At 33.8% G+C, this 23717-nt stretch overlaps 7 non-coding genes across 7 annotated transcripts; all 7 read right to left on the reverse strand.

Annotated features, from left to right (window-relative positions):
* Positions 1-1264: 1264 nt before the first annotated feature.
* On the reverse strand, positions 1265-1336 carry TRNAG-UCC (transfer RNA glycine (anticodon UCC)). Its single transcript has one exon. It is a non-coding gene; the product is annotated as a tRNA-Gly (tRNA).
* A 3485-nt stretch (positions 1337-4821) lies between these two features.
* TRNAG-UCC (transfer RNA glycine (anticodon UCC)) lies at positions 4822-4893 on the reverse strand. Its single transcript has one exon. It is a non-coding gene; the product is annotated as a tRNA-Gly (tRNA).
* Positions 4894-8376: 3483 nt separating this feature from the next.
* Positions 8377-8448, reverse strand: TRNAG-UCC (transfer RNA glycine (anticodon UCC)). The gene has a single exon. It is a non-coding gene; the product is annotated as a tRNA-Gly (tRNA).
* A 3482-nt stretch (positions 8449-11930) lies between these two features.
* TRNAG-UCC (transfer RNA glycine (anticodon UCC)) lies at positions 11931-12002 on the reverse strand. The gene has a single exon. It is a non-coding gene; the product is annotated as a tRNA-Gly (tRNA).
* A 3482-nt stretch (positions 12003-15484) lies between these two features.
* TRNAG-UCC (transfer RNA glycine (anticodon UCC)) lies at positions 15485-15556 on the reverse strand. The gene has a single exon. It is a non-coding gene; the product is annotated as a tRNA-Gly (tRNA).
* Positions 15557-19038: 3482 nt separating this feature from the next.
* TRNAG-UCC (transfer RNA glycine (anticodon UCC)) lies at positions 19039-19110 on the reverse strand. Its single transcript has one exon. It is a non-coding gene; the product is annotated as a tRNA-Gly (tRNA).
* Positions 19111-22587: 3477 nt separating this feature from the next.
* TRNAG-UCC (transfer RNA glycine (anticodon UCC)) lies at positions 22588-22659 on the reverse strand. The gene has a single exon. It is a non-coding gene; the product is annotated as a tRNA-Gly (tRNA).
* Positions 22660-23717: the final 1058 nt, after the last annotated feature.

A 23717-nucleotide genomic window follows, 5' to 3' on the forward strand; every position in this document is an offset into this window, starting at 1 on the left:
CAGAAAAATGCACAAAAAAACAAAAGTAAAGTAGTTCTTTTATGTTTCGCTCACGTGTTGGCAAACTTTTCATTTCTATCTCTGTCTCGCATATATATTTCTTACTTATTACATTGGTCAAAGGAACATTTTAATTGAGAATTATCCTTTTCGTTGGGTGAACTAAAAAGTAAGATTTCTTAGTTTTATTTCCTCCACTCACATATACGTATTCTGTAAGGTAATTGTATCTGTGTTCGATAGTGAGTTATCATTATAAAACGACAGTTGCTGGTGTGTTTTACCTGTTGCACAACACATGAAATAGTTTATGAAACCACACTCTTCCCCAGCGAGTAATAGAAATGATGGATTTGGATCTGTCTTTATAAAGGGAAAATCTCTGAACGATTTTTGAATTTATACTGTCTACAAAAACGTGTAGATTCAAGGGTATTTTTGTTTTACTTAGACCATTTGCGATGTGTCGAATTTGTAGAAATAAATAAGGAATGTTAGTAAAAACGAGGTAACGCTAACAAACTGGGGAAAGAGATTAAATATAATATTATAATTTAATTTGACAAACGATATATCACATATTTGGTTTAATTAAAATGTCACTTAATTATCGTATTTAACAACTTGACATTCGTCGTTCGTGACGAATTGATGATCCAAATTCCACTTATTTTTGTCCTATTACAGCTCGCTTATCGAACCGCGGTATTCCGAGAAATATCTCCTCGCCCCAGGAAATGGCAGAGGAACTGTAGTTTACCGATGGTAATGTAATTGTTTTTGAATTCTCGCATAATTTCTCAGAACCATACGTTTATTCTTTACATTTATTTCAATCACGAACATTCGAAGCTGTCACCAACTTCTACGAGATTGATTAGTGAGTAAAATGAGATGCGATTTTCGATGATTAAGACAGCTCACATTTATAATTATACGTGTGAGCAACATTTCCGATAGTAATTACTACACCTTTCAACACACTTGGAAATGGAAATGCACCTACCCATATTATTAGATAAGTTTCGTCAAGAAAGTAATCTGTGTTAATTGAAGAATGTGTTTATTGTAGTTTTCCAATCAATAATTTCGACCTTCTTGTTCGATGCCAGGTAAACAATATTAAATTAAAACCATTTGGAAGTTAAAGTTTGATAACCCGCGCAAAGAAGTGAATGATCGAGTAACGTGATGGAGTGAAGTCAGGGTATACGAAGATTATATCGAGATAAAATAAGTACCTTCACACATCAAAAGTAAACGATGCGACGGCCGGGAATCGAACCCAGGTCAACTGCTTGGAAGGCAGCTATGCTAACCACTATACCACCGTCGCTTTACGCGATAATTTTAAAACATCAAAGTTTTAAAAAATAAAAACTTCTTTACTTGTAAATAAAGGTAACTGCCTTCTTTTGACACTGAGCTCACTTCACGTGGAACGGGTCTTTGTCTCGTATACTTTAAGAAACCAAGTCACGTTTTGTGTCTGTAGTTTAATCTGAACGATAACGTTATTACACAAAAATTAACATTACGAAACTAGATTTACCTGATTGTTGTCATTTCTTATATCATAAGGTTTATTCTGACATTCTCATTTCTTGCATCATAGCTCACAAATGTACTTATTAACAAGCACTATTCCAATAGAGTTGTATGTCATTACAGAGAAAAACGGGAACGATATTTATTTGTTTTCAATTTCGGCAAAGCTACACGAGTGCTATTAGCGCTAGTAGTCTCTAATTTCACAGTGGAAAGAAGGCGGATACTCGCTACTACCAACCGCGAACTTTGAGCTATTCTCTCGCCAAAGAATAGTGAGATTGAACATCACGTATAACGCTTTCACGACTCAGAGGAGAGTTTGTTTGGTGTGAAGGGAATTCGAACCTGCGACCCTCAGATTACGAGACGAGCGACCTAATAACCTAGACATGCCGGGTCTGAAATTGAATAATCCAATTTGAAGTATTGAACACATAATTGTTAATCGATTGAAAATATAATGCTATTTCTCCTATGTTTTTAAATAATAAAGTAGATATAAATTACCTTTCATAAAATTAATATACAAATTTTACATTTTGACGGTCATTGGAACGATAATTGGCTTCGAACTTAAAAAGAAATATCAGGTAAATTTTGAGGAAAATATACAAAGAAGTCAGGTCCCTTTACTGCTAAAAATACAAATAAATTATTTAAAATGACAAAGACCCGCAAAATAGTTTTTTTTTTTTCTGAAATTAGTATACTATTTAGAAGAAAATTTCTTTAGACACAGAATATCTATAAACAATACGAAAAACTTCTAATCTCAGCAATCAAAATATGTCAGTCAACTTGCCTTAGGCCTAAGATTTGTTAAGCATCACTAAGAATGGCCTATAAAAGAAAAAAAAAAATTAACACTAACTTCTTGCTGCTGTTGAGTTAGAAATAAACACTACCGTAATTAATCCTATGAATAAATCAACTCATAATGTTCTTTTGAGACATGAGGCTAGACCATTCTAAAATCTCGTATAAGTGTACATATGTTTTTGTGCAAGTGTATGCTAAAACACATTTTCAGCCGTGTTATGTGTTCGTCCTTTGAAATGAAGTTCACGCGCATGCGAATTGATGTAGTAATGCAGTATTTTTCCTTTGCTTTGAAAAAAAGTGCATTCAATTAATCTTCTCAATTAATTCCATGAAAACACTAAATCGTTATTTAACATTATCGTAATATTTTACAAGTTTCGCTCTTTTCGAAACGCAAGGGTAAATAACGATTTCTTTCAATCATAGTATGACGAGATGTAAACATTATTCATTCTCTCATTTCCCACGAAATTAACGAAAAACGTTAGCACAAAGTTTAAAATCTGAATTTCTTTCTGTAACCTCTCTTCAACATCCATTTATCATAATTTAATGAGCTCTCAAAATTTCTCGAATTCATTGTAATGAGCGTTAAATTCAAATGAATGAAACGTTAATTTCGAGTTAGAGTGGGCCACGCGTGGCTCATCGGAATGTCTGAGGAAATATAACAATGAAAATCGGCTCTTCATACCCATGAGTAGAAGAGGACGCGTTTCTCACCATGTAGTTTACATCCAACAACAACAATAATATTGTGAACAGTGTAGTAGTACCTAACTCGTATATTTACGAAAACCCATTCAGTAATTTTGTGGAAAACGCTTTGCGATTTCTTTCGTACTATTTAATCAGGTAAAGAGAGAAAGTGTAAAGATTGTGTAACCTTGATACACCTGAAATTGCATCTCAGTAAGTAAGACACATTTTACTGAGACGCTTGAGAACGTTGTGGAACTTAAGATGGAAGATCTGCATCGTATCTCATGAAGTGGTTTAAAGAATATTTTCGCTTTAAAACAACAGAGAACCGTTGACGTTTTCTTAGTGAATAATTTCCCTGAAGAAACTGTGCACGTAGTCTAAGTGGTGGATTTCGTGAGAATCTTAAATAAATAACGAATTTACTGTCGCTACATATTTTCATTCACGCAAACGTTTGATATTATGCACAGCAGAAGGACCAGAAAAAATGCACAAAAAAACAAAAGTAAAGTAGTTCTTTTATGTTTCGCTCACGTGTTGGCAAACTTTTCATTTCTATCTCTGTCTCGCATATATATTTCTTACTTATTACATTGGTCAAAGGAACATTTTAATTGAGAATTATCCTTTTCGTTGGGTGAACTAAAAAGTAAGATTTCTTAGTTTTATTTCCTCCACTCACATATACGTATTCTGTAAGGTATTGTATCTGTGTTCGATAGTGAGTTATCATTATAAAACGACAGTTGCTGGTGTGTTTTACCTGTTGCACAACACATGAAATAGTTTATGAAACCACACTCTTCCCCAGCGAGTAATAGAAATGATGGATTTGGATCTGTCTTTATAAAGGGAAAATCTCTGAACGATTTTTGAATTTATACTGTCTACAAAAACGTGTAGATTCAAGGGTATTTTTGTTTTACTTAGACCATTTGCGATGTGTCGAATTTGTAGAAATAAATAAGGAATGTTAGTAAAAACGAGGTAACGCTAACAAACTGGGGAAAGAGATTAAATATAATATTATAATTTAATTTGACAAACGATATATCACATATTTGGTTTAATTAAAATGTCACTTAATTATCGTATTTAACAACTTGACATTCGTCGTTCGTGACGAATTGATGATCAAATTCCACTTATTTTTGTCCTATTACAGCTCGCTTATCGAACCGCGGTATTCCGAGAAATATCTCCTCGCCCCAGGAAATGGCAGAGGAACTGTAGTTTACCGATGGTAATGTAATTGTTTTTGAATTCTCGCATAATTTCTCAGAACCATACGTTTATTCTTTACATTTATTTCAATCACGAACATTCGAAGCTGTCACCAACTTCTACGAGATTGATTAGTGAGTAAAATGAGATGCGATTTTCGATGATTAAGACAGCTCACATTTATAATTATACGTGTGAGCAACATTTCCGATAGTAATTACTACACCTTTCAACACACTTGGAAATGGAAATGCACCTACCCATATTATTAGATAAGTTTCGTCAAGAAAGTAATCTGTGTTAATTGAAGAATGTGTTTATTGTAGTTTTCCAATCAATAATTTCGACCTTCTTGTTCGATGCCAGGTAAACAATATTAAATTAAAACCATTTGGAAGTTAAAGTTTGATAACCCGCGCAAAGAAGTGAATGATCGAGTAACGTGATGGAGTGAAGTCAGGGTATACGAAGATTATATCGAGATAAAATAAGTACCTTCACACATCCAAAAGTAAACGATGCGACGGCCGGGAATCGAACCCAGGTCAACTGCTTGGAAGGCAGCTATGCTAACCACTATACCACCGTCGCTTTACGCGATAATTTTAAAACATCAAAATTTTAAAAATAACAACTTCTTTATCTATAAATAAAGGTAACTGCCTTCTTTCGACACTGAGCTCGCTTCACGTGGAACGGGTCTTTGTCTCGTATACTTTAAGAAACCAAGGCACGTTTTGTGTCTGTAGTTTAATCTGAACGATAACGTTATTACACAAAAATTAACATTACCAAACTAGATTTACCTGATTGTTGTCATTTCTTATATCATAAGGTTTATTCTGACATTCTCATTTCTTGCATCATAGCTCACAAATGTACTTATTAACAAGCACTATTCCAATAGAGTTGTATGTCATTACAGAGAAAAACGGGAACGATATTTATTTGTTTTCAATTTCGGCAAAGCTACACGAGTGCTATTAGCGCTAGTAGTCTCTAATTTCACAGTGGAAAGAAGGCGGATACTCGCTACTACCAACCGCGAACTTTGAGCTATTCTCTCACCAAAGAATAGTGAGATTGAACATCACGTATAACGCTTTCACGACTCAGAGGGAGAGTTTGTTTGGTGTGAAGGGAATTCGAACCTGCGACCCTCAGATTACGAGACGAGCGACCTAATAACCTAGACATGCCGGGTCTGAAATTGAATAATCCAATTTGAAGTATTGAACACATAATTGTTAATCGATTGAAAATATAATGCTATTTCTCCTATGTTTTTAAATAATAAAGTAGATATAAATTACCTTTCATAAAATTAATATACAAATTTTACATTTTGACGGTCATTGGAACGATAATTGGCTTCGAACTTAAAAAGAAATATCAGGTAAATTTTGAGGAAAATATACAAAGAAGTCAGGTCCCTTTACTGCTAAAAATACAAATAAATTATTTAAAATGACAAAGACCCGCAAAATAGTTTTTTTTTTTCTGAAATTAGTATACTATTTAGAAGAAAATTTCTTTAGACACAGAATATCTATAAACAATACGAAAAACTTCTAATCTCAGCAATCAAAATATGTCAGTCAACTTGCCTTAGGCCTAAGATTTGTTAAGCATCACTAAGAATGGCCTATAAAAGAAAAAAAAATTAACACTAACTTCTTGCTGCTGTTGAGTTAGAAATAAACACTACCGTAATTAATCCTATGAATAAATCAACTCATAATGTTCTTTTGAGACATGAGGCTAGACCATTCTAAAATCTCGTATAAGTGTACATATGTTTTTGTGCAAGTGTATGCTAAAACACATTTTCAGCCGTGTTATGTGTTCGTCCTTTGAAATGAAGTTCACGCGCATGCGAATTGATGTAGTAATGCAGTATTTTTCCTTTGCTTTGAAAAAAAGTGCATTCAATTAATCTTCTCCAATTAATTCCATGAAAACACTAAATCGTTATTTAACATTATCGTAATATTTTACAAGTTTCGCTCTTTTCGAAACGCAAGGGTAAATAACGATTTCTTTCAATCATAGTATGACGAGATGTAAACATTATTCATTCTCTCATTTCCCACGAAATTAACGAAAAACGTTAGCACAAAGTTTAAAATCTGAATTTCTTTCTGTAACCTCTCTTCAACATCCATTTATCATAATTTAATGAGCTCTCAAAATTTCTCGAATTCATTGTAATGAGCGTTAAATTCAAATGAATGAAACGTTAATTTCGAGTTAGAGTGGGCCACGCGTGGCTCATCGGAATGTCTGAGGAAATATAACAATGAAAATCGGCTCTTCATACCCATGAGTAGAAGAGGACGCGTTTCTCACCATGTAGTTTACATCCAACAACAACAATAATATTGTGAACAGTGTAGTAGTACCTAACTCGTATATTTACGAAAACCCATTCAGTAATTTTGTGGAAAACGCTTTGCGATTTCTTTCGTACTATTGAATCAGGTAAAGAGAGAAAGTGTAAAGATTGTGTAACCTTGATACACCTGAAATTGCATCTCAGTAAGTAAGACACATTTTACTGAGACGCTTGAGAACGTTGTGGAACTTAAGATGGAAGATCTGCATCGTATCTCATGAAGTGGTTTAAAGAATATTTTCGCTTTAAAACAACAGAGAACCGTTGACGTTTTCTTAGTGAATAATTTCCCTGAAGAAACTGTGCACGTAGTCTAAGTGGTGGATTTCGTGAGAATCTTAAATAAATAACAAATTTACTGTCGCTACATATTTTCATTCACGCAAACGTTTGATATTATGCACAGCAGAAGGACCAGAAAAAATGCACAAAAAAACAAAAGTAAAGTAGTTCTTTTATGTTTCGCTCACGTGTTGGCAAACTTTTCATTTCTATCTCTGTCTCGCATATATATTTCTTACTTATTACATTGGTCAAAGGAACATTTTAATTGAGAATTATCCTTTTCGTTGGGTGAACTAAAAAGTAAGATTTCTTAGTTTTATTTCCTCCACTCACATATACGTATTCTGTAAGGAATTGTATCTGTGTTCGATAGTGAGTTATCATTATAAAACGACAGTTGCTGGTGTGTTTTACCTGTTGCACAACACATGAAATAGTTTATGAAACCACACTCTTCCCCAGCGAGTAATAGAAATGATGGATTTGGATCTGTCTTTATAAAGGGAAAATCTCTGAACGATTTTTGAATTTATACTGTCTACAAAAACGTGTAGATTCAAGGGTATTTTTGTTTTACTTAGACCATTTGCGATGTGTCGAATTTGTAGAAATAAATAAGGAATGTTAGTAAAAACGAGGTAACGCTAACAAACTGGGGAAAGAGATTAAATATAATATTATAATTTAATTTGACAAACGATATATCACATATTTGGTTTAATTAAAATGTCACTTAATTATCGTATTTAACAACTTGACATTCGTCGTTCGTGACGAATTGATGATCAAATTCCACTTATTTTTGTCCTATTACAGCTCGCTTATCGAACCGCGGTATTCCGAGAAATATCTCCTCGCCCCAGGAAATGGCAGAGGAACTGTAGTTTACCGATGGTAATGTAATTGTTTTTGAATTCTCGCATAATTTCTCAGAACCATACGTTTATTCTTTACATTTATTTCAATCACGAACATTCGAAGCTGTCACCAACTTCTACGAGATTGATTAGTGAGTAAAATGAGATGCGATTTTCGATGATTAAGACAGCTCACATTTATAATTATACGTGTGAGCAACATTTCCGATAGTAATTACTACACCTTTCAACACACTTGGAAATGGAAATGCACCTACCCATATTATTAGATAAGTTTCGTCAAGAAAGTAATCTGTGTTAATTGAAGAATGTGTTTATTGTAGTTTTCCAATCAATAATTTCGACCTTCTTGTTCGATGCCAGGTAAACAATATTAAATTAAAACCATTTGGAAGTTAAAGTTTGATAACCCGCGCAAAGAAGTGAATGATCGAGTAACGTGATGGAGTGAAGTCAGGGTATACGAAGATTATATCGAGATAAAATAAGTACCTTCACACAACCAAAAGTAAACGATGCGACGGCCGGGAATCGAACCCAGGTCAACTGCTTGGAAGGCAGCTATGCTAACCACTATACCACCGTCGCTTTACGCGATAATTTTAAAACATCAAAGTTTTAAAAAATAACAACTTCTTTACCTGTAAATAAAGGTAACTGCCTTCTTTCGACACTGAGCTCGCTTCACGTGGAACGGGTCTTTGTCTCGTATACTTTAAGAAACCAAGGCACGTTTTGTGTCTGTAGTTTAATCTGAACGATAACGTTATTACACAAAATTAACATTACCAAACTAGATTTACCTGATTGTTGTCATTTCTTATATCATAAGGTTTATTCTGACATTCTCATTTCTTGCATCATAGCTCACAAATGTACTTATTAACAAGCACTATTCCAATAGAGTTGTATGTCATTACAGAGAAAACAGGAACGATATTTATTTGTTTTCAATTTCGGCAAAGCTACACGAGTGCTATTAGCGCTAGTAGTCTCTAATTTCACAGTGGAAAGAAGGCGGATACTCGCTACTACCAACCGCGAACTTTGAGCTATTCTCTCACCAAAGAATAGTGAGATTGAACATCACGTATAACGCTTTCACGACTCAGAGGGAGAGTGTGTTTGGTGTGAAGGGAATTCGAACCTGCGACCCTCAGATTACGAGACGAGCGACCTAATAACCTAGACATGCCGGGTCTGAAATTGAATAATCCAATTTGAAGTATTGAACACATAATTGTTAATCGATTGAAAATATAATGCTATTTCTCCTATGTTTTTAAATAATAAAGTAGATATAAATTACCTTTCATAAAATTAATATACAAATTTTACATTTTGACGGTCATTGGAACGATAATTGGCTTCGAACTTAAAAAGAAATATCAGGTAAATTTTGAGGAAAATATACAAAGAAGTCAGGTCCCTTTACTGCTAAAAATACAAATAAATTATTTAAAATGACAAAGACCCGCAAAATAGTTTTTTTTTTCTGAAATTAGTATACTATTTAGAAGAAAATTTCTTTAGACACAGAATATCTATAAACAATACGAAAAACTTCTAATCTCAGCAATCAAAATATGTCAGTCAACTTGCCTTAGGCCTAAGATTTGTTAAGCATCACTAAGAATGGCCTATAAAAGAAAAAAGAAAAATTAACACTAACTTCTTGCTGCTGTTGAGTTAGAAATAAACACTACCGTAATTAATCCTATGAATAAATCAACTCATAATGTTCTTTTGAGACATGAGGCTAGACCATTCTAAAATCTCGTATAAGTGTACATATGTTTTTGTGCCAAGTGTATGCTGAAACACATTTTCAGCCGTGTTATGTGTTCGTCCTTTGAAATGAAGTTCACGCGCATGCGAATTGAGGTAGTAATGCAGTATTTTTCCTTTGCTTTGAAAAAAAGTGCATTCAATTAATCTTCTCAATTAATTCCATGAAAACACTAAATCGTTATTTAACATTATCGTAATATTTTACAAGTTTCGCTCTTTTCGAAACGCAAGGGTAAAAACGATTTCTTTCAATCATAGTATGACGAGATGTAAACATTATTCATTCTCTCATTTCCCACGAAATTAACGAAAACGTTAGCACAAAGTTTAAAATCTGAATTTCTTTCTGTAACCTCTCTTCAACATCCATTTATCATAATTTAATGAGCTCTCAAAATTTCTCGAATTCATTGTAATGAGCGTTAAATTCAAATGAATGAAACGTTAATTTCGAGTTAGAGTGGGCCACGCGTGGCTCATCGGAATGTCTGAGGAAATATAACAATGAAAATCGGCTCTTCATACCCATGAGTAGAAGAGGACGCGTTTCTCACCATGTAGTTTACATCCAACAACAACAATAATATTGTGAACAGTGTAGTAGTACCTAACTCGTATATTTACGAAAACCCATTCAGTAATTTTGTGGAAAACGCTTTGCGATTTCTTTCGTACTATTTAATCAGGTAAAGAGAGAAAGTGTAAAGATTGTGTAACCTTGATACACCTGAAATTGCATCTCAGTAAGTAAGACACATTTTACTGAGACGCTTGAGAACGTTGTGGAACTTAAGATGGAAGATCTGCATCGTATCTCATGAAGTGGTTTAAAGAATATTTTCGCTTTAAAACAACAGAGAACCGTTGACGTTTTCTTAGTGAATAATTTCCCTGAAGAAACTGTGCACGTAGTCTAAGTGGTGGATTTCGTGAGAATCTTAAATAAATAACGAATTTACTGTCGCTACATATTTTCATTCACGCAAACGTTTGATATTATGCACAGCAGAAGGACCAGAAAAAATGCACAAAAAACAAAAGTAAAGTAGTTCTTTTATGTTTCGCTCACGTGTTGGCAAACTTTTCATTTCTATCTCTGTCTCGCATATATATTTCTTACTTATTACATTGGTCAAAGGAACATTTTAATTGAGAATTATCCTTTTCGTTGGGTGAACTAAAAAGTAAGATTTCTTAGTTTTATTTCCTCCACTCACATATACGTATTCTGTAAGGAATTGTATCTGTGTTCGATAGTGAGTTATCATTATAAAACGACAGTTGCTGGTGTGTTTTACCTGTTGCACAACACATGAAATAGTTTATGAAACCACACTCTTCCCCAGCGAGTAATAGAAATGATGGATTTGGATCTGTCTTTATAAAGGGAAAATCTCTGAACGATTTTTGAATTTATACTGTCTACAAAAACGTGTAGATTCAAGGGTATTTTTGTTTTACTTAGACCATTTGCGATGTGTCGAATTTGTAGAAATAAATAAGGAATGTTAGTAAAAACGAGGTAACGCTAACAAACTGGGGAAAGAGATTAAATATAATATTATAATTTAATTTGACAAACGATATATCACATATTTGGTTTAATTAAAATGTCACTTAATTATCGTATTTAACAACTTGACATTCGTCGTTCGTGACGAATTGATGATCCAAATTCCACTTATTTTTGTCCTATTACAGCTCGCTTATCGAACCGCGGTATTCCGAGAAATATCTCCTCGCCCCAGGAAATGGCAGAGGAACTGTAGTTTACCGATGGTAATGTAATTGTTTTTGAATTCTCGCATAATTTCTCAGAACCATACGTTTATTCTTTACATTTATTTCAATCACGAACATTCGAAGCTGTCACCAACTTCTACGAGATTGATTAGTGAGTAAAATGAGATGCGATTTTCGATGATTAAGACAGCTCACATTTATAATTATACGTGTGAGCAACATTTCCGATAGTAATTACTACACCTTTCAACACACTTGGAAATGGAAATGCACCTACCCATATTATTAGATAAGTTTCGTCAAGAAAGTAATCTGTGTTAATTGAAGAATGTGTTTATTGTAGTTTTCCAATCAATAATTTCGACCTTCTTGTTCGATGCCAGGTAAACAATATTAAATTAAAACCATTTGGAAGTTAAAGTTTGATAACCCGCGCAAAGAAGTGAATGATCGAGTAACGTGATGGAGTGAAGTCAGGGTATACGAAGATTATATCGAGATAAAATAAGTACCTTCACACAACCAAAAGTAAACGATGCGACGGCCGGGAATCGAACCCAGGTCAACTGCTTGGAAGGCAGCTATGCTAACCACTATACCACCGTCGCTTTACGCGATAATTTTAAAACATCAAAGTTTTAAAAATAACAACTTCTTTACCTGTAAATAAAGGTAACTGCCTTCTTTCGACACTGAGCTCGCTTCACGTGGAACGGGTCTTTGTCTCGTATACTTTAAGAAACCAAGGCACGTTTTGTGTCTGTAGTTTAATCTGAACGATAACGTTATTACACAAAATTAACATTACCAAACTAGATTTACCTGATTGTTGTCATTTCTTATATCATAAGGTTTATTCTGACATTCTCATTTCTTGCATCATAGCTCACAAATGTACTTATTAACAAGCACTATTCCAATAGAGTTGTATGTCATTACAGAGAAAAACGGGAACGATATTTATTTGTTTTCAATTTCGGCAAAGCTACACGAGTGCTATTAGCGCTAGTAGTCTCTAATTTCACAGTGGAAAGAAGGCGGATACTCGCTACTACCAACCGCGAACTTTGAGCTATTCTCTCACCAAAGAATAGTGAGATTGAACATCACGTATAACGCTTTCACGACTCAGAGGGAGAGTTTGTTTGGTGTGAAGGGAATTCGAACCTGCGACCCTCAGATTACGAGACGAGCGACCTAATAACCTAGACATGCCGGGTCTGAAATTGAATAATCCAATTTGAAGTATTGAACACATAATTGTTAATCGATTGAAAATATAATGCTATTTCTCCTATGTTTTTAAATAATAAAGTAGATATAAATTACCTTTCATAAAATTAATATACAAATTTTACATTTTGACGGTCATTGGAACGATAATTGGCTTCGAACTTAAAAAGAAATATCAGGTAAATTTTGAGGAAAATATACAAAGAAGTCAGGTCCCTTTACTGCTAAAAATACAAATAAATTATTTAAAATGACAAAGACCCGCAAAATAGTTTTTTTTTTTTCTGAAATTAGTATACTATTTAGAAGAAAATTTCTTTAGACACAGAATATCTATAAACAATACGAAAAACTTCTAATCTCAGCAATCAAAATATGTCAGTCAACTTGCCTTAGGCCTAAGATTTGTTAAGCATCACTAAGAATGGCCTATAAAAGAAAAAAAAAAATTAACACTAACTTCTTGCTGCTGTTGAGTTAGAAATAAACACTACCGTAATTAATCCTATGAATAAATCAACTCATAATGTTCTTTTGAGACATGAGGCTAGACCATTCTAAAATCTCGTATAAGTGTACATATGTTTTTGTGCAAGTGTATGCTAAAACACATTTTCAGCCGTGTTATGTGTTCGTCCTTTGAAATGAAGTTCACGCGCATGCGAATTGATGTAGTAATGCAGTATTTTTCCTTTGCTTTGAAAAAAAGTGCATTCAATTAATCTTCTCAATTAATTCCATGAAAACACTAAATCGTTATTTAACATTATCGTAATATTTTACAAGTTTCGCTCTTTTCGAAACGCAAGGGTAAAAACGATTTCTTTCAATCATAGTATGACGAGATGTAAACATTATTCATTCTCTCATTTCCCACGAAATTAACGAAAACGTTAGCACAAAGTTTAAAATCTGAATTTCTTTCTGTAACCTCTCTTCAACATCCATTTATCATAATTTAATGAGCTCTCAAAATTTCTCGAATTCATTGTAATGAGCGTTAAATTCAAATGAATGAAACGTTAATTTCGAGTTAGAGTGGGCCACGCGTGGCTCATCGGAATGTCTGAGGAAATATAACAATGAAAATCGGCTCTTCATACCCATGAGTAGAAGAGGACGCGTTTCTCACCATGTAGTTTACATCCAACAACAACAATAATATTGTGAACAGTGTAGTAGTACCTAACTCGTATATTTACGAAAACCCATTCAGTAATTTTGTGGAAAACGCTTTGCGATTTCTTTCGTACTATTTAATCAGGTAAAGAGAGAAAGTGTAAAGATTGTGTAACCTTGATACACCTGAAATTGCATCTCAGTAAGTAAGACACATTTTACTGAGACGCTTGAGAACGTTGTGGAACTTAAGATGGAAGATCTGCATCGTATCTCATGAAGTGGTTTAAAGAATATTTTCGCTTTAAAACAACAGAGAACCGTTGACGTTTTCTTAGTGAATAATTTCCCTGAAGAAACTGTGCACGTAGTCTAAGTGGTGGATTTCGTGAGAATCTTAAATAAATAACGAATTTACTGTCGCTACATATTTTCATTCACGCAAACGTTTGATATTATGCACAGCAGAAGGACCAGAAAAAATGCACAAAAAAACAAAAGTAAAGTAGTTCTTTTATGTTTCGCTCACGTGTTGGCAAACTTTTCATTTCTATCTCTGTCTCGCATATATATTTCTTACTTATTACATTGGTCAAAGGAACATTTTAATTGAGAATTATCCTTTTCGTTGGGTGAACTAAAAAAGTAAGATTTCTTAGTTTTATTTCCTCCACTCACATATACGTATTCTGTAAGGAATTGTATCTGTGTTCGATAGTGAGTTATCATTATAAAACGACAGTTGCTGGTGTGTTTTACCTGTTGCACAACACATGAAATAGTTTATGAAACCACACTCTTCCCCAGCGAGTAATAGAAATGATGGATTTGGATCTGTCTTTATAAAGGGAAAATCTCTGAACGATTTTTGAATTTATACTGTCTACAAAACGTGTAGATTCAAGGGTATTTTTGTTTTACTTAGACCATTTGCGATGTGTCGAATTTGTAGAAATAAATAAGGAATGTTAGTAAAACGAGGTAACGCTAACAAACTGGGGAAAGAGATTAAATATAATATTATAATTTAATTTGACAAACGATATATCACATATTTGGTTTAATTAAAATGTCACTTAATTATCGTATTTAACAACTTGACATTCGTCGTTCGTGACGAATTGATGATCCAAATTCCACTTATTTTTGTCCTATTACAGCTCGCTTATCGAACCGCGGTATTCCGAGAAATATCTCCTCGCCCCAGGAAATGGCAGAGGAACTGTAGTTTACCGATGGTAATGTAATTGTTTTGAATTCTCGCATAATTTCTCAGAACCATACGTTTATTCTTTACATTTATTTCAATCACGAACATTCGAAGCTGTCACCAACTTCTACGAGATTGATTAGTGAGTAAAATGAGATGCGATTTTCGATGATTAAGACAGCTCACATTTATAATTATACGTGTGAGCAACATTTCCGATAGTAATTACTACACCTTTCAACACACTTGGAAATGGAAATGCACCTACCCATATTATTAGATAAGTTTCGTCAAGAAAGTAATCTGTGTTAATTGAAGAATGTGTTTATTGTAGTTTTCCAATCAATAATTTCGACCTTCTTGTTCGATGCCAGGTAAACAATATTAAATTAAAAACCATTTGGAAGTTAAAAGTTTGATAACCCGCGCAAAGAAGTGAATGATCGAGTAACGTGATGGAGTGAAGTCAGGGTATACGAAGATTATATCGAGATAAAATAAGTACCTTCACACAACCAAAGTAAACGATGCGACGGCCGGGAATCGAACCCAGGTCAACTGCTTGGAAGGCAGCTATGCTAACCACTATACCACCGTCGCTTTACGCGATAATTTTAAAACATCAAAGTTTTAAAAATAACAACTTCTTTACCTGTAAATAAAGGTAACTGCCTTCTTTCGACACTGAGCTCGCTTCACGTGGAACGGGTCTTTGTCTCGTATACTTTAAGAAACCAAGGCACGTTTTGTGTCTGTAGTTTAATCTGAACGATAACGTTATTACACAAAATTAACATTACCAAACTAGATTTACCTGATTGTTGTCATTTCTTATATCATAAGGTTTATTCTGACATTCTCATTTCTTGCATCATAGCTCACAAATGTACTTATTAACAAGCACTATTCCAATAGAGTTGTATGTCATTACAGAGAAAAACAGGAACGATATTTATTTGTTTTCAATTTCGGCAAAGCTACACGAGTGCTATTAGCGCTAGTAGTCTCTAATTTCACAGTGGAAAGAAGGCGGATACTCGCTACTACCAACCGCGAACTTTGAGCTATTCTCTCACCAAAGAATAGTGAGATTGAACATCACGTATAACGCTTTCACGACTCAGAGGGAGAGTTTGTTTGGTGTGAAGGGAATTCGAACCTGCGACCCTCAGATTACGAGACGAGCGACCTAATAACCTAGACATGCCGGGTCTGAAATTGAATAATCCAATTTGAAGTATTGAACACATAATTGTTAATCGATTGAAAATATAATGCTATTTCTCCTATGTTTTTAAATAATAAAGTAGATATAAATTACCTTTCATAAAATTAATATACAAATTTTACATTTTGACGGTCATTGGAACGATAATTGGCTTCGAACTTAAAAAGAAATATCAGGTAAATTTTGAGGAAAATATACAAAGAAGTCAGGTCCCTTTACTGCTAAAAATACAAATAAATTATTTAAAATGACAAAGACCCGCAAAATAGTTTTTTTTTTCTGAAATTAGTATACTATTTAGAAGAAAATTTCTTTAGACACAGAATATCTATAAACAATACGAAAAACTTCTAATCTCAGCAATCAAAATATGTCAGTCAACTTGCCTTAGGCCTAAGATTTGTTAAGCATCACTAAGAATGGCCTATAAAAAAAAAAGAAAATTAACACTAACTTCTTGCTGCTGTTGAGTTAGAAATAAACACTACCGTAATTAATCCTATGAATAAATCAACTCATAATGTTCTTTTGAGACATGAGGCTAGACCATTCTAAAATCTCGTATAAGTGTACATATGTTTTTGTGCAAGTGTATGCTAAAACACATTTTCAGCCGTGTTATGTGTTCGTCCTTTGAAATGAAGTTCACGCGCATGCGAATTGATGTAGTAATGCAGTATTTTTCCTTTGCTTTGAAAAAAAGTGCATTCAATTAATCTTCTCAATTAATTCCATGAAAACACTAAATCGTTATTTAACATTATCGTAATATTTTACAAGTTTCGCTCTTTTCGAAACGCAAGGGTAAAAAACGATTTCTTTCAATCATAGTATGACGAGATGTAAACATTATTCATTCTCTCATTTCCCACGAAATTAACGAAAAACGTTAGCACAAAGTTTAAAAATCTGAATTTCTTTCTGTAACCTCTCTTCAACATCCATTTATCATAATTTAATGAGCTCTCAAAATTTCTCGAATTCATTGTAATGAGCGTTAAATTCAAATGAATGAAACGTTAATTTCGAGTTAGAGTGGGCCACGCGTGGCTCATCGGAATGTCTGAGGAAATATAACAATGAAAATCGGCTCTTCATACCCATGAGTAGAAGAGGACGCGTTTCTCACCATGTAGTTTACATCCAACAACAACAATAATATTGTGAACAGTGTAGTAGTACCTAACTCGTATATTTACGAAAACCCATTCAGTAATTTTGTGGAAAACGCTTTGCGATTTCTTTCGTACTATTTAATCAGGTAAAGAGAGAAAGTGTAAAGATTGTGTAACCTTGATACACCTGAAATTGCATCTCAGTAAGTAAGACACATTTTACTGAGACGCTTGAGAACGTTGTGGAACTTAAGATGGAAGATCTGCATCGTATCTCATGAAGTGGTTTAAAGAATATTTTCGCTTTAAAACAACAGAGAACCGTTGACGTTTTCTTAGTGAATAATTTCCCTGAAGAAACTGTGCACGTAGTCTAAGTGGTGGATTTCGTGAGAATCTTAAATAAATAACGAATTTACTGTCGCTACATATTTTCATTCACGCAAACGTTTGATATTATGCACAGCAGAAGGACCAGAAAAATGCACAAAAAAACAAAAGTAAAGTAGTTCTTTTATGTTTCGCTCACGTGTTGGCAAACTTTTCATTTCTATCTCTGTCTCGCATATATATTTCTTACTTATTACATTGGTCAAAGGAACATTTTAATTGAGAATTATCCTTTTCGTTGGGTGAACTAAAAAAGTAAGATTTCTTAGTTTTATTTCCTCCACTCACATATACGTATTCTGTAAGGAATTGTATCTGTGTTCGATAGTGAGTTATCATTATAAAACGACAGTTGCTGGTGTGTTTTACCTGTTGCACAACACATGAAATAGTTTATGAAACCACACTCTTCCCCAGCGAGTAATAGAAATGATGGATTTGGATCTGTCTTTATAAAGGGAAAATCTCTGAACGATTTTTGAATTTATACTGTCTACAAAACGTGTAGATTCAAGGGTATTTTTGTTTTACTTAGACCATTTGCGATGTGTCGAATTTGTAGAAATAAATAAGGAATGTTAGTAAAAACGAGGTAACGCTAACAAACTGGGGAAAGAGATTAAATATAATATTATAATTTAATTTGACAAACGATATATCACATATTTGGTTTAATTAAAATGTCACTTAATTATCGTATTTAACAACTTGACATTCGTCGTTCGTGACGAATTGATGATCAAATTCCACTTATTTTTGTCCTATTACAGCTCGCTTATCGAACCGCGGTATTCCGAGAAATATCTCCTCGCCCCAGGAAATGGCAGAGGAACTGTAGTTTACCGATGGTAATGTAATTGTTTTGAATTCTCGCATAATTTCTCAGAACCATACGTTTATTCTTTACATTTATTTCAATCACGAACATTCGAAGCTGTCACCAACTTCTACGAGATTGATTAGTGAGTAAAATGAGATGCGATTTTCGATGATTAAGACAGCTCACATTTATAATTATACGTGTGAGCAACATTTCCGATAGTAATTACTACACCTTTCAACACACTTGGAAATGGAAATGCACCTACCCATATTATTAGATAAGTTTCGTCAAGAAAGTAATCTGTGTTAATTGAAGAATGTGTTTATTGTAGTTTTCCAATCAATAATTTCGACCTTCTTGTTCGATGCCAGGTAAACAATATTAAATTAAAAACCATTTGGAAGTTAAAAGTTTGATAACCCGCGCAAAGAAGTGAATGATCGAGTAACGTGATGGAGTGAAGTCAGGGTATACGAAGATTATATCGAGATAAAATAAGTACCTTCACACAACCAAAAGTAAACGATGCGACGGCCGGGAATCGAACCCAGGTCAACTGCTTGGAAGGCAGCTATGCTAACCACTATACCACCGTCGCTTTACGCGATAATTTTAAAACATCAAAGTTTAAAAAATAACAACTTCTTTACCTGTAAATAAAGGTAACTGCCTTCTTTCGACACTGAGCTCGCTTCACGTGGAACGGGTCTTTGTCTCGTATACTTTAAGAAACCAAGGCACGTTTTGTGTCTGTAGTTTAATCTGAACGATAACGTTATTACACAAAATTAACATTACCAAACTAGATTTACCTGATTGTTGTCATTTCTTATATCATAAGGTTTATTCTGACATTCTCATTTCTTGCATCATAGCTCACAAATGTACTTATTAACAAGCACTATTCCAATAGAGTTGTATGTCATTACAGAGAAAAACAGGAACGATATTTATTTGTTTTCAATTTCGGCAAAGCTACACGAGTGCTATTAGCGCTAGTAGTCTCTAATTTCACAGTGGAAAGAAGGCGGATACTCGCTACTACCAACCGCGAACTTTGAGCTATTCTCTCACCAAAGAATAGTGAGATTGAACATCACGTATAACGCTTTCACGACTCAGAGGGAGAGTTTGTTTGGTGTGAAGGGAATTCGAACCTGCGACCCTCAGATTACGAGACGAGCGACCTAATAACCTAGACATGCCGGGTCTGAAATTGAATAATCCAATTTGAAGTATTGAACACATAATTGTTAATCGATTGAAAATATAATGCTATTTCTCCTATGTTTTTAAATAATAAAGTAGATATAAATTACCTTTCATAAAATTAATATACAAATTTTACATTTTGACGGTCATTGGAACGATAATTGGCTTCGAACTTAAAAAGAAATATCAGGTAAATTTTGAGGAAAATATACAAAGAAGTCAGGTCCCTTTACTGCTAAAAATACAAATAAATTATTTAAAATGACAAAGACCCGCAAAATAGTTTTTTTTTTTCTGAAATTAGTATACTATTTAGAAGAAAATTTCTTTAGACACAGAATATCTATAAACAATACGAAAAACTTCTAATCTCAGCAATCAAAATATGTCAGTCAACTTGCCTTAGGCCTAAGATTTGTTAAGCATCACTAAGAATGGCCTATAAAAGAAAAAAAAAAATTAACACTAACTTCTTGCTGCTGTTGAGTTAGAAATAAACACTACCGTAATTAATCCTATGAATAAATCAACTCATAATGTTCTTTTGAGACATGAGGCTAGACCATTCTAAAATCTCGTATAAGTGTACATATGTTTTTGTGCAAGTGTATGCTAAAACACATTTTCAGCCGTGTTATGTGTTCGTCCTTTGAAATGAAGTTCACGCGCATGCGAATTGATGTAGTAATGCAGTATTTTTCCTTTGCTTTGAAAAAAAGTGCATTCAATTAATCTTCTCAATTAATTCCATGAAAACACTAAATCGTTATTTAACATTATCGTAATATTTTACAAGTTTCGCTCTTTTCGAAACGCAAGGGTAAAAACGATTTCTTTCAATCATAGTATGACGAGATGTAAACATTATTCATTCTCTCATTTCCCACGAAATTAACGAAAACGTTAGCACAAAGTTTAAAATCTGAATTTCTTTCTGTAACCTCTCTTCAACATCCATTTATCATAATTTAATGAGCTCTCAAAATTTCTCGAATTCATTGTAATGAGCGTTAAATTCAAATGAATGAAACGTTAATTTCGAGTTAGAGTGGGCCACGCGTGGCTCATCGGAATGTCTGAGGAAATATAACAATGAAAATCGGCTCTTCATACCCATGAGTAGAAGAGGACGCGTTTCTCACCATGTAGTTTACATCCAACAACAACAATAATATTGTGAACAGTGTAGTAGTACCTAACTCGTATATTTACGAAAACCCATTCAGTAATTTTGTGGAAAACGCTTTGCGATTTCTTTCGTACTATTTAATCAGGTAAAGAGAGAAAGTGTAAAGATTGTGTAACCTTGATACACCTGAAATTGCATCTCAGTAAGTAAGACACATTTTACTGAGACGCTTGAGAACGTTGTGGAACTTAAGATGGAAGATCTGCATCGTATCTCATGAAGTGGTTTAAAGAATATTTTCGCTTTAAAACAACAGAGAACCGTTGACGTTTTCTTAGTGAATAATTTCCCTGAAGAAACTGTGCACGTAGTCTAAGTGGTGGATTTCGTGAGAATCTTAAATAAATAACGAATTTACTGTCGCTACATATTTTCATTCACGCAAACGTTTGATATTATGCACAGCAGAAGGACCAGAAAAATGCACAAAAAAACAAAAGTAAAGTAGTTCTTTTATGTTTCGCTCACGTGTTGGCAAACTTTTCATTTCTATCTCTGTCTCGCATATATATTTCTTACTTATTACATTGGTCAAAGGAACATTTTAATTGAGAATTATCCTTTTCGTTGGGTGAACTAAAAAGTAAGATTTCTTAGTTTTATTTCCTCCACTCACATATACGTATTCTGTAAGGAATTGTATCTGTGTTCGATAGTGAGTTATCATTATAAAACGACAGTTGCTGGTGTGTTTTACCTGTTGCACAACACATGAAATAGTTTATGAAACCACACTCTTCCCCAGCGAGTAATAGAAATGATGGATTTGGATCTGTCTTTATAAAGGGAAAATCTCTGAACGATTTTTGAATTTATACTGTCTACAAAACGTGTAGATTCAAGGGTATTTTTGTTTTACTTAGACCATTTGCGATGTGTCGAATTTGTAGAAATAAATAAGGAATGTTAGTAAAACGAGGTAACGCTAACAAACTGGGGAAAGAGATTAAATATAATATTATAATTTAATTTGACAAACGATATATCACATATTTGGTTTAATTAAAATGTCACTTAATTATCGTATTTAACAACTTGACATTCGTCGTTCGTGACGAATTGATGATCAAATTCCACTTATTTTTGTCCTATTACAGCTCGCTTATCGAACCGCGGTATTCCGAGAAATATCTCCTCGCCCCAGGAAATGGCAGAGGAACTGTAGTTTACCGATGGTAATGTAATTGTTTTGAATTCTCGCATAATTTCTCAGAACCATACGTTTATTCTTTACATTTATTTCAATCACGAACATTCGAAGCTGTCACCAACTTCTACGAGATTGATTAGTGAGTAAAATGAGATGCGATTTTCGATGATTAAGACAGCTCACATTTATAATTATACGTGTGAGCAACATTTCCGATAGTAATTACTACACCTTTCAACACACTTGGAAATGGAAATGCACCTACCCATATTATTAGATAAGTTTCGTCAAGAAAGTAATCTGTGTTAATTGAAGAATGTGTTTATTGTAGTTTTCCAATCAATAATTTCGACCTTCTTGTTCGATGCCAGGTAAACAATATTAAATTAAAACCATTTGGAAGTTAAAGTTTGATAACCCGCGCAAAGAAGTGAATGATCGAGTAACGTGATGGAGTGAAGTCAGGGTATACGAAGATTATATCGAGATAAAATAAGTACCTTCACACAACCAAAAGTAAACGATGCGACGGCCGGGAATCGAACCCAGGTCAACTGCTTGGAAGGCAGCTATGCTAACCACTATACCACCGTCGCTTTACGCGATAATTTTAAAACATCAAAGTTTTAAAAATAACAACTTCTTTACCTGTAAATAAAGGTAACTGCCTTCTTTCGACACTGAGCTCGCTTCACGTGGAACGGGTCTTTGTCTCGTATACTTTAAGAAACCAAGGCACGTTTTGTGTCTGTAGTTTAATCTGAACGATAACGTTATTACACAAAATTAACATTACCAAACTAGATTTACCTGATTGTTGTCATTTCTTATATCATAAGGTTTATTCTGACATTCTCATTTCTTGCATCATAGCTCACAAATGTACTTATTAACAAGCACTATTCCAATAGAGTTGTATGTCATTACAGAGAAAAACAGGAACGATATTTATTTGTTTTCAATTTCGGCAAAGCTACACGAGTGCTATTAGCGCTAGTAGTCTCTAATTTCACAGTGGAAAGAAGGCGGATACTCGCTACTACCAACCGCGAACTTTGAGCTATTCTCTCACCAAAGAATAGTGAGATTGAACATCACGTATAACGCTTTCACGACTCAGAGGGAGAGTTTGTTTGGTGTGAAGGGAATTCGAACCTGCGACCCTCAGATTACGAGACGAGCGACCTAATAACCTAGACATGCCGGGTCTGAAATTGAATAATCCAATTTGAAGTATTGAACACATAATTGTTAATCGATTGAAAATATAATGCTATTTCTCCTATGTTTTTAAATAATAAAGTAGATATAAATTACCTTTCATAAAATTAATATACAAATTTTACATTTTGACGGTCATTGGAACGATAATTGGCTTCGAACTTAAAAAGAAATATCAGGTAAATTTTGAGGAAAATATACAAAGAAGTCAGGTCCCTTTACTGCTAAAAATACAAATAAATTATTTAAAATGACAAAGACCCGCAAAATAGTTTTTTTTTTTCTGAAATTAGTATACTATTTAGAAGAAAATTTCTTTAGACACAGAATATCTATAAACAATACGAAAAACTTCTAATCTCAGCAATCAAAATATGTCAGTCAACTTGCCTTAGGCCTAAGATTTGTTAAGCATCACTAAGAATGGCCTATA

Source organism: Tachypleus tridentatus, unplaced genomic scaffold (assembly GCF_004210375.1).
Source record: "Tachypleus tridentatus isolate NWPU-2018 unplaced genomic scaffold, ASM421037v1 Hic_cluster_2, whole genome shotgun sequence".
NCBI classification, from domain to species: domain Eukaryota; kingdom Metazoa; phylum Arthropoda; class Merostomata; order Xiphosura; family Limulidae; genus Tachypleus; species Tachypleus tridentatus.